This window comes from Candoia aspera, chromosome 5 (genome assembly GCF_035149785.1).
Source record: "Candoia aspera isolate rCanAsp1 chromosome 5, rCanAsp1.hap2, whole genome shotgun sequence".
NCBI classification, from domain to species: Eukaryota; Metazoa; Chordata; class Lepidosauria; order Squamata; family Boidae; genus Candoia; species Candoia aspera.
In genome coordinates this window covers 14,710,309-14,728,864 of record NC_086157.1, presented here as the reverse complement: position 1 = coordinate 14,728,864, position 18,556 = coordinate 14,710,309, and the positions used below count along the sequence as shown (strand labels likewise).

Here is an 18,556-nt window from a genome sequence, read left to right as displayed (position 1 = left end):
GCACAATCAATGGGGAACCATGTGTTTTGCTTAACAACCACATGATTTGCTTAATGCCTGTGGTGATTCACTTAACCACCACCACAAAAAGGTTGTAAAATTGGGTCAGATGCACTTAATGACTGCTCTGTTTAGCAACCAAAATTCTGGTCCTAACTGTGGTTGTTAAGTGAGGACTATCTGTATTCCTAATATACCACATATTGGCACCTTTGTCTTGTTCTGCCTCTGCATAATATTTGAAATTCTTTTGCAATAGAAAAGTTCATGCCATTCTGCCCAGATTTAAAAAGAGAAACAATGCTCCTCCCACGTTATATTTTTTTGACGTTGAGAGCAAATATTTTGGTGAGCAAGTATGGTAACATCAGAGATTAAATGATTTCCATACCTTTAAACAAATATGTCAATTCAGAATATATTAGATCAACATAGTTGTTTAAAGGTGTGGAAATAATTAATTGTAATCTTCCTATGCAGTATTATATGATTTTTCACATAAAAACTCCATTTATAGTCTATTCAATAAATTTCTTGATTTATTTAGTTCACCTATGTTCATCTAAATTTATGTTTATCTATGTTTAGTTTCAAAACTATTCAATGTTCATTATGATATCCTAGAATCCTAAATTCTATAAATGGAACCACCAGGAGTCTTCTCAGACTTTAGTGATATATTAAGTAAGTAAGTAAGTAAGTAAATTAATAAACGACCATTTTGCATACTTACTAGCTAGGGGCAGTTTTTTTCCTGGAAAGATCAATACTGGATATCATTCCTGCACATGTGAGAATTACGTCTTTGCAGATAGTGGATGATTCTGTTGTACATACCAATATTACATGGATTTAATGGATTTCTAACTCATTGAGGACTTAATGATTTTTAAAATAATTTTTCCTCTCTAAAAATGCTATCTGCCAAAGTAGAATGCCTAAAAATACTCCAAAATATGTAGTATATGTATTTATACTACATATAAATACTTGAAAAAGATTGACAGGGAAATTATCTATAATATATTCTGCTTGTAGTAGTGAAGCATCTGACAATAATTGGCCGAGCTGGTGTTATGACAGAGAACCATATGGTTTGCATTTCAGCTTCTGTGTGGGAAAGAAGAGTCTTCAGTTTGGTGGAGATAAAAATTCCATGCATACCAAAAGTGAAGACTGAGGTAAATGTTCCATGCTACCCTTTGAAAAGCAAAAGGACATTGGTCCCATAGGCAGGGTGACTGGAGAAAGAGAATAATCATTCAACTGGAACATGTTCCTGAAGGAAGGGTGGAGGGAGAATGGAACTCAAGAACAAGAGCAAAGAGTCAGAGGAGGATGGCACTGAAATAAAGGCTTAGTTGGGATTAATTTGAGAAAAGAGAGAAAAGTGAGGGATACACTGTATTAATAAATAGGTAATAATTTATAGGTGTAATCCTTAAATTATTTTGTTTATATAACAGTACATAAACAGGTTTTCCCATGTTCTGTTTCCTTTGGGAAATTTCTTTTGGCAGCAATTAAAATGTTACAGCCAATATGCAATATTAGATTTGTAAATTTATTATATGTCACTTCCCCAAGAAAAGTCTTTTTTTCAAAATGTTGTTAATATATGCATGCACATAAGCTTTATAGATTTATAGATACACATGAACCCACCCTGTAATCCTATTGAAGAATGCCATCACCCACCCACCCCCATATAATAGAAATGGGTCCAGTATCAGTATAAAACAACAATAATAAATAGATTTAAATTACTGTATTTAAAGTATGTACAAGGTGCCCTCCCTTTTCCATACCTCCTCCCTCCTCCTAGAATGATTCATCCCCTGGTAGAGAAGCCTCAAAGCTGTGAAGACTCTCAGGTGGAGGCAATACTGCTTTTTTGTAAGCTGAACTGCACAGTATTTCTAGGGAATCTGGATTTTGACACTGATTACATAAAAAGGTAAGCAGATATTTATAATAAGCCTATGATTTTTCTGAAGTGTTCAATCTGAGATATTTAGAGGGCAAGGGTGATTCGTCTTATGAACTTCTTATCCTTTTTTTCCTTTTTTATTAATTAGTAATTGTTCAAGATATAATTAAGACACATAATGTAGAATATAAGACCATCAGAATACAAGTCTAAAAAAGAAACAGGAAAAGCTAAACCAGTGCTGATTTGGATTTCATCTACCACTGTATATTGCACAGAAGCTCAAACAGGATGCACAAAAGCAATGCCTTCAAAACCTCTGTAAACCTCAGAAATTTTGCATTGACAGTTGCATTAGTATTTTGCTTCTGCTTATCAAAAGAATCACTTAGAAGGAGGATTTTTTAAACCCAGAGTCTCACCCATGTGAGATGACCATAGGAGTAAAATTGTACACAAATATGTCCTCTCTGTGGCATAATAGTAAAACTAGGCTACTATCTGTCTTTCACAGGCAAAGTATTAGACACTGAAAAAGCAAGTCTTTAGAGACAAGAGAATGATTTAAAGGAAGCATTCACTATTTATTCTACTTTATTTTGCAAGAGCATACCATTTAGGAAAATACTTATTTCTTTGTTCAATATAATAAAGAATTAAGTTTGAGATTGTTAAAAAAGTGCTTTAATAAAAAAGAACAATTAGGGTGTTAACAGAAAACTCACACGTATCAAAATTGTACAGAGAAACTAGCTGATCCCATAGCTACTTACTATTTTAATTCTTTCAAAACAGAATCTTCATCTCCACCCAAATCCTGAAAAACCTGTTCTTGCAACTTGCTTTATACTGAATAGACAAGATTTTTGTTGGACAGTTTTGCACTCAGATAGCAAACCTTTTCTTTTGCATATGGAATCTTGCTTTATGATTGGAGTTACGATGGTTACCAACATGGAGGACGTAATTCCTAAATTACTAAACTGGGATACATGCCAGTTAATAATGTATGATGTGAATGTTGTAAGTCAAACAGGCAGATGATAATACTGAGAACTGATTCCAGTGAATGCCTGATGGAGATTTTAAAATCTTGCAAAATTCACATTGCCTTAAACATAGCTTTACATTCCTCCATTTCTAGACTCTCCAGAGGAGTAAACATTGTGGATTCCAGCCCTTGCTGTGGCAACAGAAAGAGCTGTCATGATAGTGAGAAATTGTCTGAACTATTTGTGTTTTATGGCTGACTATTGTTTTGAAGTATATAAGACAACAGGACAGGACTACATAAGTTATGGCCTGAAGAAAGACCAGCATCATGAGGACAGGGGGTAAAATTGATTTGAGTATATGCTGTAAATGTTTACAGGTAAAATGTGATCAATTTCAAATAGCTTATTATCTTCAATTATCTTGATTTTATGTACCACTGTATATTGTATGGAAGCTTAACACAAGGTACAAAAGCTATGACTTCAAAACTTCTATATGGTTTAAATTCTTGCTTTGACAATTGCATTTTGATTAATCTCTAGTTTGGTTCCTTTTGATTACCAAAATGAGCACCTGCATGTTTCACAGCACTATACAGTACCAAAGTCATAGCTGCCACATAATACAATGGTTTATTAAAAACTCTGTATATAATCACAACTTCGTTATGTATTTTCAAATTTAAACTTTATATTTTAAGATATTGGGTGAGGAGTGAAATGCAGAGAGAATGAAACCCTTTTATCTCAGGTGACTGGTGAAATGATGAAACAGTGCTTTGATGAACTTTAAAAAATCTCAGAGAAAAGTATGTACCCCAGGGAAAGAAAAATAGTAATTAAAAAAATTATCCCAGGTTGTAAACCAACAACCTTTAATTAACAAGCCAAGTGTAACAATCTTTGTGTTATTTTATCATGTACATGTGGCTTTAGAATATATTAGAGACCATGGTAACCACTGACTCAGTTGAGGAGGTACTCCTGAATCATAGATAGAAATACTTTCCACATAATCTTTGTGTCATCCTCAAATGTGGACATATTTTTTTTCTAACCTCTAATCCAAGTCATTTATAAGTATGTTGAACTTTACAGGGCCCAGAATGGAGCCCTGCAGTATGCCCTCAACACTTCCATCCAGCTTGACAACAAGTGACTGACATACATTCATTAGGTACAATTGTTAAACCAGTATTTAATGGTAGTATAGTCCAGCCCACATTTTACCATCTTCTGTACTAGAACCTAACCCTAATCCTAACTATTTAGTAATCTGTTCTAGAGTTTTGTTTGGTTTTGACATTAAACAGCCTTGTAATTATCTGGGTCCTTTTCCCCCCCCTTTTCAAAGATCAGAACTACCCATGCACAACTCAAACAACTATTAGGCAAACTTGGATAATATTTGAAGCTTTGCTTAGACCTATACTCTCTTGCTTATTTTATCACTGGTAGTGAATTACTGTAAATGCCTGGTGAGTCAGAACTATATTGCAAAATGAGATATTGAAGGTATATGGAAAGTAATTTGGAGTCTTTCAGGGCTATGTTACAAGAGAGAAGGCTAGATCTGTGCAACTCCCCAAAATGGTTTAATTGTGAATGTGTGGCTGTCAAAAAGGGTTATTAGGCATATTCAGCAACCAGAAAGCAAATATCTCTGGAGTTCAGATAGACTGCTGAATGGATCCAAAAGGAACTATGAATTCTTTTGAAGAAACCTCTCTTCCCCTTCACTGGAGGTTTTCAAATATAAGCTGGATAGTCATCTAGTTGGGTGGTATAGTGAATCCTGCAAGGTGTTGGACTACATGACCTCTTAGGTTCCTTCCTCTATGATTCTATGAATTGTTACTTTTTAAAAAGCAATTATACTCAATCAGCTGTTGCCAAATGGGTATGGTTGTTTTTCTTTTTAAAAAAATGATGGATTCCTCCCTCTTTTGATATATCCATATGCAGGGCTATCTCAACTGACTTGCTATAGATGAAGTTCAGACACTGCAAATTCAGCTAGAGCAGCAACATTGTGGTTAATATCTTTCCCCAAAACTGAATTTCCATCTATAAATATTTTTCAAGCAACTGTTGTTAGGACACTTGGAAACCCACAGCACAATGTGGGTAAATTGTATGTTAAATATTTTAGATATTTCTTAACTAAAGAGAGATTGATTGTTCAAGAATGTCATTTTCAGTGGCACTTTTTTGACATAATGCTTTGGTGCTATGACCTTTATTTAACCCCCCCTTTTTTTTTTGCAATTTGGTGCCAGTTTCAGAGCCAGACACCAAATATATTCCTCTCTCTACACATACAATAACTTTTACATCCTTTTAAGTCACTTCTTTTTTTATTCATTTTATTGGTTTTTAATTAATAACAGAAAAAAGAAAAACAAAACAAAACAAATAATATTAAGATATATACACTACCAAGAAAAAGACCATAAAAAGTACAATACAAAAAGTGAAGATATTACAAAAGAAAAAAAACTTGTCATAGTGTATTTTTATAGTTACAAGTCTATATATACAGTATTTATCTAATGTAAATATTATTCAAATGCATATATATTTCTAATAAATTTATATGACTATCATGTATATTTATTATTATCGTTATTATTTTAACTTACTGTATTTTGTATAAATGAGTCCCATATTTCATTATACTTGTCCATATAAAATCTACAGGTCTATAGGCAATCTGCTTGTAAGTAGCAAGTACTTATTCAATCCATTGAATAAGTGGGGCCATACTTTTATCTTTCCAATGCTGCAATATCAGTCTTTTGGCCATAGTAAGGGCACAGAGAATCCATTTACATTGTCCAGATGTCAAATTCCATGTACTAGGTATATAGTTCAAAAAAATATTATCCTCTGAGAATTTTAGTTTTGTCACATTTATTTACTGTGTATAGTCCACTACTTTCTCCCAAAATTTAAGTATAGGACATTGTAAAAATATATGCTTTGAAGAGGCATTGTCCTTATTACATCTCCAACAAAATGCTGTTTTTGACAATCCTTTTCTATACAAACATTGTGGAGTCCAATAATTTTAAATATTATTTTTTGTTGTATAGGTTGTAGTTTAAGGTTCATTGGCACTCTTGCTATAGAAATTTAAGACATTCTCTAGTCACTTCTTCTTCCCATCTCATCCCCCAAATATCATTCCTGCACTGGGGAAGGCAATAGTCTGCCAAGAAAATGTCGCAAAAGCAGCATCCCCCCAAAGGGTCAGACATGACTCGGTGCTTGCACAGGGGACCTTTCACCTTTCACACTAATTATCACACTCTAGTAATATTTTCCTGTACAAACAGGATATGCTTATAAAAACTAAAAATAAGCTTATGTGGAATTTTTTTTAAAAGCTGAGATAACAACAAAAGTAATAGCCAAGCATACTCCTAATATTTTATTTGCAGTTTAGTACTGAGTTAAGCATTTGGAATTTGGAATTTTTATGGCTTATTTACATTATTTGCTGAACTGGTTCAAAGTAATGTTTTACCTTTCTTCCACCACTGTCCAAGGGCAGTACCAAAAAGCCCTTTTGGTAGGGTTTTTGGAAGGAAGTCTAGGACTGAGGCCCTGGGAACAGAGGTGATCGAGGTAGGGGAAGGAACAGCAATGGGGACAGCAAAGCTCCTGCCAACATAATTTTTTGCAGTTCAGCAGTAGGTAAAGGTCTTGAGACAATAAAATCCAAACCCCAAAAGCTGTGGTTCTAAGGAAATGCCCTGTGTTGGCAGAATGCTTAGCGGACATTTTGTGACATTTTTTTCTTTCCACAATTTCTTATACTGTAGTCTATAAGTCTTGAGCGCTTATACTGAGTTAGAAACAAGGTTACAAGTCTCATCTTCTTCTGATAAAGCTACGTGAATGAATTGTTTTGTAACAAGATGTAAATGAAAAGGACAAATATGTTAATATTTTATGATCAGCGAGCTAAATTCTAAATTGTATATATGCATGTTTGAAGTTGGCATAGCAACACCAAGTTTGTGCCTGACAATTGTTTTCACACTTAGATATGAAAAGTTGTGCTGATTTTTTTTTTAAATGTTTCAGGGATGCTGCTGGAATCTCCTTGAAACTGAATATTGTTACTGTTGGTTTACTGGTGATTCTTCTCTCAGCCACTGAGCCAAGTAATATTATTTTCATTTCTTTTCTGATACTCACTTTTCCCCCTATGACTACAGTTAGCAAATACAAATTGGCTTGGGACATGCTTGCAGGATGTGCAGAGAATGTTCATATGCTTATTTAATGCTTTAAAATCAGAAGTGTGGAAATTAAAGTAATGTCTGATTTTTAATTTGACTATTGTTGAAATTTGTAAGTCACATTCCAAACATTTGCAGGTAGTACACTTAATGCTTTAAGGCCACCTAGTGAAAATGGGAAAAAAAAGAGTGTTTCTCCACAGAATCTGGATGACAGTGGGCACAAATTTGGGAGGAAAGCCTACCAGTGGCATTTTGCTTGCTTGAACATAAAATAGAACCTTTGGTGCTTGCTTTATCTTTCATGCACAGTTCTCCCTGTTTTCTTGAAAGTAGTCAGGTTTTGGACCAAAGTGCTATGAAAAGAAATGTTTAGAACTCTAAATCGTTTAAGTTATGGCATCTTTTATTGATTAAATTTCAGTTTATCTCCATAGGGGTCAAGGCAATGTATGTACCTTTTCAAAGTTTTCCTCAGAAGACATCCTGTGAGGTAGGCTGGGCTGAGAGAAACTAGACCAAAGCCATCAGTAAATGTCAGCTCCACTAGCTAGACCAGACTAGGAAATCAACTCCACAGGAAGGCTAAATCTACTGTTATTGAGAGTGACTATAATAACAGAACCTTGCAAATCTCATTGCTGTACCTCCCTCTTCACTCCTGTGAATTGAGGAGGCATCTGTCTGAGCCTTTTCCAAATATTATTTGGACATTCTGGACTTTAAAAATGTTTTACCCTCTGTTGCCTTGACAAAGGAGCTTGCATATCTTCATCAAGGTCATCTTCCTTATTCTCTACACTACACTTCCATAGCAGAGGTTAGTTTGAAGATGGGTCCTAATCCAAACTTTAACCTCTATACGACATGGTTCTTTGGCGTGAAACATTCACTTGTGGAAAAACAAAGGCAGTGAAATATGCATGTTTATGCTATGTAAAGCTTTCAAAAGAGATATTTCACAAGTGCCTTTTTCAAATGAAACTTCCAACTCTCTCCACATGCATGTCCATGCAATTACCACTCAGGCTAAATCTAATACTGTATTGCAATTTATTCAGTGTGAGCTACCAATGGTATGTATTTCCAGACCATATGGGAAACAGGATTTTTCCATTGGCTTCCTCAAGTTCATTTGGACGTTTTTGAGGAAAAAAATAGGCCATTTTATCTTGGTGCAGCAACTATTTGTACTATCATGATTTTGTAGTCTCTGTATGTATCAGTTGAGGCTTGACTGAAATAAAATTTGGAAACTGAACAATATCCTTCTTGGTAGGAATGTAAGTACATAGAACAATACCAATCAAATATACAGTACCATGAGTCCTTTTAAAGACATTGTGATGACTGGAACAGTCATGCATTCATTCAATTATGACTCATAAGCTTCTGCTTATAAATCTGTTTAATGAAGCGTAGCATTCAGTACAAAGAAGAAGTTGCAAATGAAATTTCTTGCTCATTCTACAATTTAAAATCACAGTAACTTCAAATTCCCCCCCACTGCCCACTAAGGTATGTGCCCCTCCTTCTCGTGCCAGCAGATGTCTATAACCGTTCCTCGCAGATGACCTTGGTGCAAGGTGCAGCCAGCCCAAACAAGATGATTCCCACTCGAACCATGCTCCCCTTCCTGCTGTGAATTATGACTCACAAGCTGACATGGGTTAGATCACAATGGATGCGAGTTCGATAAGGTGTTCTGGAAACATTTGATCAAGGAGCATGACAGACATACACAAAGTGCAGACCAATATTGTGTCCTCTCTTAGTTCAAAGAGATATACTTTGTTTGCTTGAAACTTTGTAGCAAACAGGCCAAATGATTTTTGGGTTCATCATGGTGCTGAACTCTTTTTTTTTTTTTTACAAAGTTACCAGGATAGTTAACAATTGTTGACTTATATTGCAGCTTAATGACAGACCCCTGCAATTACAATTCAAATATAGGTAGTCCTCATTTAACAACCATTTGTTCAGTGACCATTGAAAGTTACAGTGGCGCTGAACAAATAGTATTTACACCATGTCCCTGAAGTTACAGCCATTGCAGTGCCCTCGCAGTCATGTGACCAAAATTCAGGCACTTGGCAGCCTGCCCATACTTATAACCACAGGGGCACTTAAACTCCTCCGCCTGCCTATTTGCCCCCCATCTTTACCCTTTTGGCTGCCCTGCATTCTTGGCGGCAACAGCAGCACTGGGGATGAAGTAGAGGCCTGGGGCCTTCAGCAGTCTCAGCTGGCTGCCACTGCCCCCAGGCTTCTACTTCAGTCCCAGTGCTGCTGCCACCGAGGAGTGCCACCTCAGGTTCTGAGCTGCAGCCAGCCACCCCAGTAGTACAGTGCGAAACCCCAGCTGCCCACTGCCCTGTGCTCCAGAGGCCCTGCCGTACCCAGCTGGCCTTTGCCATCATCATCCTGCTGCTGACAAGGCATGCCAGGCCTGGCCCTATGCAAGGCAGTTGCTGGCTGCACCAGGCCTTCTTCCCAAGGCCACTCGTGCCATTCTCCAAATAGTGTGTGCCATTCTCGTCATGCTTCAGAAGCTTCTGCGGCCTTCTGAAAATCTCATGAGAAGGCCGCACCCACCATTCTGCAAAATTGTGTGTGCCCTTCTTGCCATGCTTCAGACAGCCTTAAAAGCTTTCCAAAGGCTTTTCAAAGCATTGGGAGGAGTGCTGCTGCACAGGGCAGCCAAAAAGGCAGAGATGGGGGGGGGGGGGGACACAGGCAGGCAGGGAGAGTTGAAGAAGAGGCAATCCTCCCATGCCTGAACCTTACCAAGGCTTATTGCTGGGAGGTTGAAGCCGGGAATGGCTTGGATCAGAGTGGGTCCTCACCTAACGACCAATGGGATTTGATCAACAACTGGTCACATGATATCACACTTTACAACCGCATCATTAGAGATGGAAATTCCAGTCCCAATTACTGTTGTAACTCAAGGACTACCTGTATAGCAAATACAGATAGAGCTAAACCACCACAGCTTTCATGGTTCACTATTCTATTAAGGTTGTGCAAATTTTTGAATGAGTTTTTGGAGAGCAGCCTTGTCACGTTGCTAGAGGAAAAAAGGATTCTGCATATGAGCTAAACAGATTGCCAGAAGAGTCAGTCAGCATTAAGCAAAGAGCCTTGATGAAGAGCAGTGTTTTGCCCTGCTGGCCCCAGAAGCATTCTTAATAACCAAACATGCTTTATTTGGCAATTTGCTAGGAAAAACAATAAAAAGTAAGCTAAGGTGATAAAATGTTATTAACAGGGAGGATAAGAAGGTTAAGGCTAGGAAATGCCTGTCTCCCTGAACTTCCCCACTAATAGTCTTAATAAGAAGAATGGATGTTTGCAAATTTTCTTAAAGAGCTGTTCATTTTTGAGTGGGCACTTCTAAAATTTTAGGTGAGTTGCCGGCCTTGGCTCACTATTACAGTATACTATTGCTACCTTGGACTTGAATCAGACAGCAGCTAATCACCTCTGATTAGTCAAGAGCTCCATAGCAAACAAGTGTGCTTACTTCAAATCTCCCCACCTCCCAAAGCTACTTTATGATAAGAAGCCATTTTTCCTGTCTTGTTTGTAAGAGAATCAGGAGTCAGAAAGAACGAGCTGTTGGAAGTCAATTCCAAAGTCTTTCTTATAGCCTCTGACTGTCTCTTAGTGAGAGTTTTGGCACTTCCTTAAAAATTCAGACTCTCACCTTTGAAGAATTTGCTGGGTTCCAACATCATTACAAGGCATAATGTGGTTTACTGGCTTTTAGTTTTCCGTGTAGTTTATAACCAATGATTTTTAAGTTAGTGGGTTGCGTGAACCTAACAACTTGTGGTTTATCCAATAAATGATTAAGCAAATTATAGTTTAGTGCAATGTGCAGCTCTGATCAATGTGATTTACTAAAACTAGACTATGCTCTTTCCAGGTTTAGAGGCAAAATGCCAATGAGCACTGGCTGCAGAAAGCAGCATTAAGGGAAAGTTTTTGGGTTCAAACCCTGATTAAATATATCTGGTTGGTCACCATAGGAACAGAAGGATGGTTTGTGTTTGATCTGATCCAGCAAGATTCTTGTATATGGGTAGTGCAGGAAAAGTGGGGAAGTAATGCATTCTGATGCCATTTTCTATGTTTTGACCGCTTAATTTTTATTTTTTTACTTTATTTTAGGACAAACTGGATATAGCCCTGAATAAAATGACGACGTTCACTGTAGGAAAATCATCCCATAACAAAAATGGTAATATATTTCCTCTTTCAGTTTGCTTCAGTTGCATTGATTAATCACAGACAAAGAGGAAATATTAACTACTCAAACCGAAATGCCTTTCAATGATATGCAAGGGGTGTGGGTGTGCGTATGTGTGTGTGTGTAGAGGACAGATTGGTGCCTTCCTGTATTAAGGATGAACCATGCAGTTTCATTGCAACTGCATTGATTAAACTTCTTTCATCACTTGTTAAGCTATAGAAGTTATCTTAGCAACATGCTTTAACTAGTTGTTAAACACAGTTAAACTAGTTGTGTTTAACTAGCAGTTTGATTTTAAGTCAACTATCCTGAGACTTTGCTTGCATTGGTGCAAGCAAGTCAGGGTTCAAGCCTACATATGCTAACTAGGGAGGAAGCCTAATTAAAAATTATAAAAGTTGATAATTGTTAATAATAATCTTAATAATGTTAATAATTAACTAATAATAATGTTAATAATAAAAACAATAATGTTAATGATGTTAATTGTTAATAGGACTGTACTGTCAGTAACTGCCAGAAGCATCAGTCTAACTTACAAGAAAATCATTTTTTTAAAAAAAATGTTAACTAATTATAAGCTTCCGGACAACAGCAGAAGTGCACATAGCTGTCTGTATAATGGAAAAATATATCTTGGAGACATTTCAAATAATGTATCTGATGTACTTTGGCTACACTCTTGCACAATCTAATTTGGAAGTATGCAAAAAATTAGAATTCAGAAGGATTTACTCCTAAGTAAAAAAAAAAGTTGCACTTTTATAAGAGTTTGAGAAGAAAACAATGAAGAAACAAATATATTGAAAACTAGTACCTGGCTGACCTTTTCTACATTTGGAAGCTAAGCAGCCAAGCTAAGCAAATATTTTAAGTTAGTATTTGGATGGGTGGCTAACCAGGTCTGTAGGCTAGACCAGGAAGCTAAAAAACATTCTGGAAGAAGGCACAGGTTATGGACTGAGGCTTGGCATTCTGTCCAAAGACTCATATTCAGATATAGCCGCATGTCATTTGGCAACTTGAAAGTTAAGCCCTCCATCCCAAGTATCCTCCTACACCCACCCATTCTTTCCACACCACACAATTGATGTTTTTCCCACCAGCAGGTGATGTTGAGTGGAGCAGGAACAAAACCAGAGGAATTCACAAATGCTTTCCTTAACTTGTAAAAACTGTAAACTTTAAAACTGTAAAAAACAGCACCATTTGCCAGCCTCATTCCTAAGATAGAATTGAGCTTGGCAGTTGGGGCAGCAAAACTTAAGTTAGCATACTTTTCTGCCAACTTGGAGACTGGAGGATAGCATGTTAATGCCACCATGAGGAAGAATCCTGTATGCCAGACAATGTGGGGAAGAAGTTTGGAGAGTAAGATGATGATAGTAGTGGTAATAATATATGGGCTGTGGACCAAGATGGTTTCTGAGGCTTGCATATGGCTCATGAGCCACAGGCTGCCCCACAGATACTCTAAATCCTTCTTAAGAGATACTCTTTATTTTTACTTGTATTGCTTATTAAAATATACCTGGAAACAAATGCTATATTTTTAACTATATTAACTATATTTCCTTAACTGTATTAAGGGTAAGACCCTCAAGTGCCAATTGGAAGAGAAATAATTGCTCACTAAGTTCTTAGTTCAGTCTTAGCTATTTATACTTCACTGTAATCTAAGTTGTTTTGAACTCAACGGGATATACTTCTTCGAAGCCAGATATAGGCTTGCAGTGTAATTGTTTCTGAATTAATGTAATGGTTTGTCATGTTAGCTGTACCCTGATTCTAATTTTTGAGATTTATTTGGGGAGATGAATTAGTAGCTTTCCAAGTTCCACACCTGTCCTTAGCTGCATGTATAAGATCAGCTAAACGAAACAATTACTATTTTAGATTGAAATTTTATTAGACACAATAAGACATTACAAAGTAATATAGAATTAGTAATGCTAATTGAGAGCCTCGTGTGGTGCGGAGTGGTAGGCGGCAGTATTGCAACCAAAACTCTCCCCACTGCCCGAGTTCAATCCCAGCGGAAGCTGGATTCTCGGGTAGCTGGCTCAGGTCAACTCAGCCTTCCATCCTTCCGAGGTCAGTAAAATGAGTACCCAGCTTGCTAGGGAAGGTGACGACTGGGGAAGGCAATGGCAAACCACCCCGCTATAGTCTGCCAAGAAAACATCACGAAAGTGGCGTCCCCCCAAAGGGTCAGACATGACTCGGTGCTTGCAGAGGGGACCTGTCACCATCATATGATGGGTTTATTGGACCTGACCATCATACTTTTTTGTAAAAAGTAACAAAAGTGGTTCTTTCCACTTCAGATTGCCTGAATCCAGTGAAGGCTTAAACAGAAGCAATAAATAAAACAATTGAGAGACTCCAACTTCAAAATAGACCACATTAAAGGCCAATTAAAACAGAAAGTCCTGAGGATTGACTGAAGGGACCCAGCTAGATCTCATAGGGCAACTAAACTCTGGTGTACCAGAGAATTGATTACATTATACTGTTTCATATACTGTTGGTATACTTACAGATATTAAGAATGCCTCCCTTGCAATGAAGAGCAGACAGCAAGTTATTAATGAGGTCAACAAGCGAAGAACCCTTTTGCAAGATAATAGCTGGATAAAGAAAAGACCTGAAGAGGAAAGGTAAGGAAAGAATCCATTGGCTTTTTCGCATGGTCAGGCCTTGCAACTTTTTCTGGAATTCTTATGTAAATCCACGGAAGTGATTGACTTGTTTTCATTATTTAAAGTCTGTTGAATTTTATCAGCTTAGTTTTCCAGACAGATATTTTCCAGGTGGATATTTACAACTTGTAATTTACATACCTGAAGCCATGCCCCCACTTGCATTTATTCATTGCACAAACATAGCCTAGCAATCTCTTCTTTTTCTGCTGTGTTCCCATGAAGCTGTCTTTTTCTTGTCCTGAGTCCATGACGGAATCAGTTGTGAGTCCTACCCTTAGCTTACCTTCATAGCTTACTGCTGTTAAAGCAATATTCTTCTCCCTATTCTGACACTTTCCAAGAGCATCCTCAAAGTGTATAGAATCTGTTAGGCCTTCTCTCCCATTACCTTGGAGAGAAGTCATGGGATTGGACTAAGTGACTGAGCGCAGAGGCAGGAGAGGCAGCATAAGAATTAAGAAGGGGGACAATCAATATCATGTCACTATTGTTTTCTGCTGACTGTAAATTGAATAGAGAACTATCTATCTATCTATCTATCTATCTATCTATCTATCTATCTATCTATCTATCTATCTCTATTTATTTTATAGCTGCTCAGCTCACTTTTATGTGACTCTAGGCAGCTTACAATAAAACAAAATACCTAAAATACACAGTATAAAAAACAAATAAAAATAAAACACATAACAGGCAGATGTAATCTAACCAATTATCCACATGACCAGGAGATGAGCTCTATCCCACGCCCAGGGACCCAGGCTTGGGCACAAAGCCATCAAGGCCTTATCAAAGGCCAACAGAGACAGGGCCAACCTTATCTCAGGAGGGATGATGTTCCAAAGGGCAGATGCCATGGCAGAAAAGGCTCTCATTCTGGGCTCCACCAGCTGACAGCTGACACTCCCTAGCCACCAATACCTGGAGCATGCCCTTCCTGCCAGATCAGGTAGGATGGGTAGAAACAATTGGGGAGATACGATCCCATAAGTAATATAACTCGTTAATAGAGAAGGCTTTGAAGGGCTAAAGGTAAAAAGTGGTTGATCACTTTGTGGTTCATTGTGAACCAGTGCAGCAAGTTGATGGTTCAATGTACTGTGCAAATTGGATTTATTCAGTTCATACAGGGATTAGCATGTTGTGCAAATGGAGCCATGGTGATCTGCCACATAGAAATAGAAGGGAAAAGAAGATGAGTGGTTTAAATTAAATTATAAGCAGCTTAAGGGATGGAATATTTAGTACTGCTTTATAGAGTTTTTTCTGTATAGTGTCTTGCAAATCTTTAAAACTTCATAACTTCACTCCAGATGGCACAATACTTATGACAAATAATTAAAGAAGAGTTTTGAAATTGATCTATTTGCTTTCCTGTATTAGTTACCTGTGATATACAAATGATCTAACAAAAAATTGTTAATTTAATTTGGCGGTTTTCATAGTTTGTTCCAATGAAACTTTGAGTATCTTAGAAATTTAAGGTTTAATGTTTCTTCATGTAAAAAAACAACTTAACCCAAAATCAAACTAATCAAAAGTTAGGAATCTTCATTTCTGATGCAATGTGAAATCTGGTGTGCATGCAGTGTTTAGGATATGCAGGGGTTCTCCATAAGACTAGGTCCCAAGGCTTCTTTGAAGATTAAAGTTTGAAAACATTTTATATAACTGAATAAATCAAGTGTAAAAGCTTAAGAAATCAAATGGTGAGAGTGGTCTAGTTCAAGATTCAACAAAAGCTAGTGGCATAAGTATATGAGTCTTATATCCATTTGGGATTTTCCCTTTCCTACTTCTTGATATAGCAGGTTGCCAAGAAATGGATAGGTCATTTTTACTAAAAATTTGAATTGCTTCTTTGGAAAAGATGCATGAGATTATAGTAAATTTTATTAAGTTTCAAAGAGAATAACAATACAACAACTACAATAAAACAAAAAAGGGAAAAAAAGAAAAAAAACTTAAAAAGTGCAGAAACACAAAAGAAGAAAAAAAAATTAAATTTACAGGAAGATGTAGAAAGCCTCTCTTGGGGTATATATACTTAAAAAAACTAACAAATGGGTGATTAAGAAATGGGGTGGCCGGTCTTAGTGTCCCTTTAAGGCTATAGCATGGCTTGGAAATGGTGACGTCCCCACCTCCCGGGGGGTGCTCTTACTGTTGACCATGAAAAGCTGTTTGTGATCTCTTGGCTGCAAGCCACCGTTCTGGAGGACAAATGGGATAATTCCAAGTATTCTCCTTGATCTGGAGAACATTTCCGGGTTTCAGGAAAGCCTGCCTGAGCCTGAAAAATGCCGCCGCGCTGTCCACTCCACCCACCAAAACAGCAGGCACACCCTTTCAGTCCACCATTCCCACCAGAAGCCCCGGAAACAATGCATGAAATTAGATTGAGAGCCACCTGAGAGATTGAAAGCCATAGGCCATCCTAGAACCACAAGTTTCTCGACTCTGGATTTAAAGTGCTGGCTTCATTTGCACATTATGAAGATCCAAGGTTTATTGGGATAGAGTTGAGTTGCAATGAGCTTGGGGTTTGGATGCTTGCCATTTTCTCCTCTTACTTTAGTCCACTTAAAAATAACTAAATGTATTGTGTTACTCAGATTTTGCAGATTAAACATAGTTTAAAAAATCCAGCTTCCTAAGGTATTGTTGCTATGATGTCCAGTCAGATTTACTGCATTTAAATAAGGGTGATATCTAATTCTTTGTTTATTACAGCACCAGTGAAAACTATGGCAGAGTGGTTCTTAATCAGTACAAATCACAAGATAGCTTGCACAGGTACAGTATAATTTTAACATATGTACTCTTTCTCATGCACATTTCAACTGTTGCATATATATGTTGCAGTTCTTTGTTCTGTTTAATAATTTGTAGTAAGAACCTGCTTTATTAATTGAGCAAAGTCAGGCCTTTGGTTTAATTCAAATGCTGGCATTTTCTGTTACTTGATGCAGTAATTTCTTCATTATTTAAAACAATCATGAAATCTGACATACACACTAATTCATGATATGAGAGATCTTGATAGTCATCTGTATAATTAGTTTAATTAATAATAATTGCACTATTTAATTTTTAAAATGAGGTTGATCCACCAATCTGTTTTTAGAAGATTTTTCAAGGGGAAAAATGAGCAATGAATTTGCAATAAATGGTATCTCCTTTTATTATGGGTGCATGTAAGATAGTAAGAAATAGTGCTCCATATCTCTTGAACAGTTTATTCATTAAATTTAGATCAGGTGTTGCTGGTCTGAATACATTTAAATATATTACGGCTTCCATATCAGGGCTGCAAACATTTGGATGGCCCACAGAAGACAACTCATATCAGGAAACTTGAATTCCTTGTTTCCATTTCTGGCCATCCAGGAAATGACTTTTGCCACTCAAATACAGTAACCAAAATGGAAAGTGATTTTATCTTTGTTTTGTTTTCTCATATAATAGATAATCAAAATGTGGAAAGAAGTTATTTTATTTATTTTATGGATGCAAGTATTAGTTATATGGCTATTTATGTATAAGTAGATACAAGCAATTCTCGTTATTTGTGATAGTTACATTCTGTAAAAATGCCGCAGATAACGAATTAGTGAATGCTGGAACCTCAGCTGGGAACATGTGCATTGGGTGATTCCAATGTTTTGCCGCTCAGCATGTCTGAAAATAAGCATGACAGCACTGCGAGGACCGATTTTGCCATTGCAAATACATTTTTGCAAATAAAGAAACCCACAAATACAGAACCTGTGAATAACAAGGATTGCCTGTACTAGTTAAATTAAGCTGAAGAATATAGCTGTTTAAAAATATATTTACACTGATCAAGGATTGGTAAAGGCCTTTCTTAGGCATTACCTCATGGTGATAAGAGTGGCAAAACGTAATTTTTGTGCCCTTATTGTGTCTGCTGGCGGCCTTGTTTAAGGTGATCCAGTCCCTCCTGGTTAAGGAAGGTTTGGGGAAACACTTATGGGGCTGCTGTGAGGATTATTCTAGGCATCTGTTGGATGAAGTCACTTGGATGCTTTAGACATTTTAATTTAGGCCAACTTCTTTAAAACAAAAACTAGTTTATACCTAATGTGAAAGCTAACTTTGATTTTTAGGATTCCTAGCAGAAGTGATGCTGATGAAGCAACTAGCCCACTTACCTTAGATAGCAAGATAAATAAGAGGTATGAATGAACTGGAGATGCACTGGGTTTGGCAGAGAATTGTAACTTTTCTGAAACTGATCTTCTAAATTTAGTTACAGCTTGTTTGACTTCCTCAGATCTGGATAAATTTTATGAGTTTTATCAGAAAAATAGTTAACATTTTTTTTAAAAATCTGGTTTGTTAAGTAGGTATGGCCCAGTGACTTTTATGCTAACATACAACTTAAAAAAAAAATC

The 18,556-nt window shown here is 36.9% G+C and overlaps 1 long non-coding RNA gene across 2 annotated transcripts; it reads left to right on the top strand.

Annotated features, from left to right (window-relative positions):
- The first annotated feature begins 622 nt into the window (after positions 1-622).
- On the top strand, positions 623-16,938 carry LOC134498236 (uncharacterized). 2 transcript variants are annotated; one of them, XR_010068015.1, is made up of 7 exons: positions 623-688; positions 1,108-1,181; positions 1,826-1,957; positions 7,018-7,097; positions 11,352-11,421; positions 13,976-14,093; positions 16,872-16,938. It is a non-coding gene; the product is annotated as an uncharacterized LOC134498236 (long non-coding RNA). The 2 variants fall into 2 exon arrangements; XR_010068014.1 differs by lacking the exon at positions 623-688 and having other exon boundaries at positions 1,063-1,181.
- Positions 16,939-18,556: the final 1,618 nt, after the last annotated feature.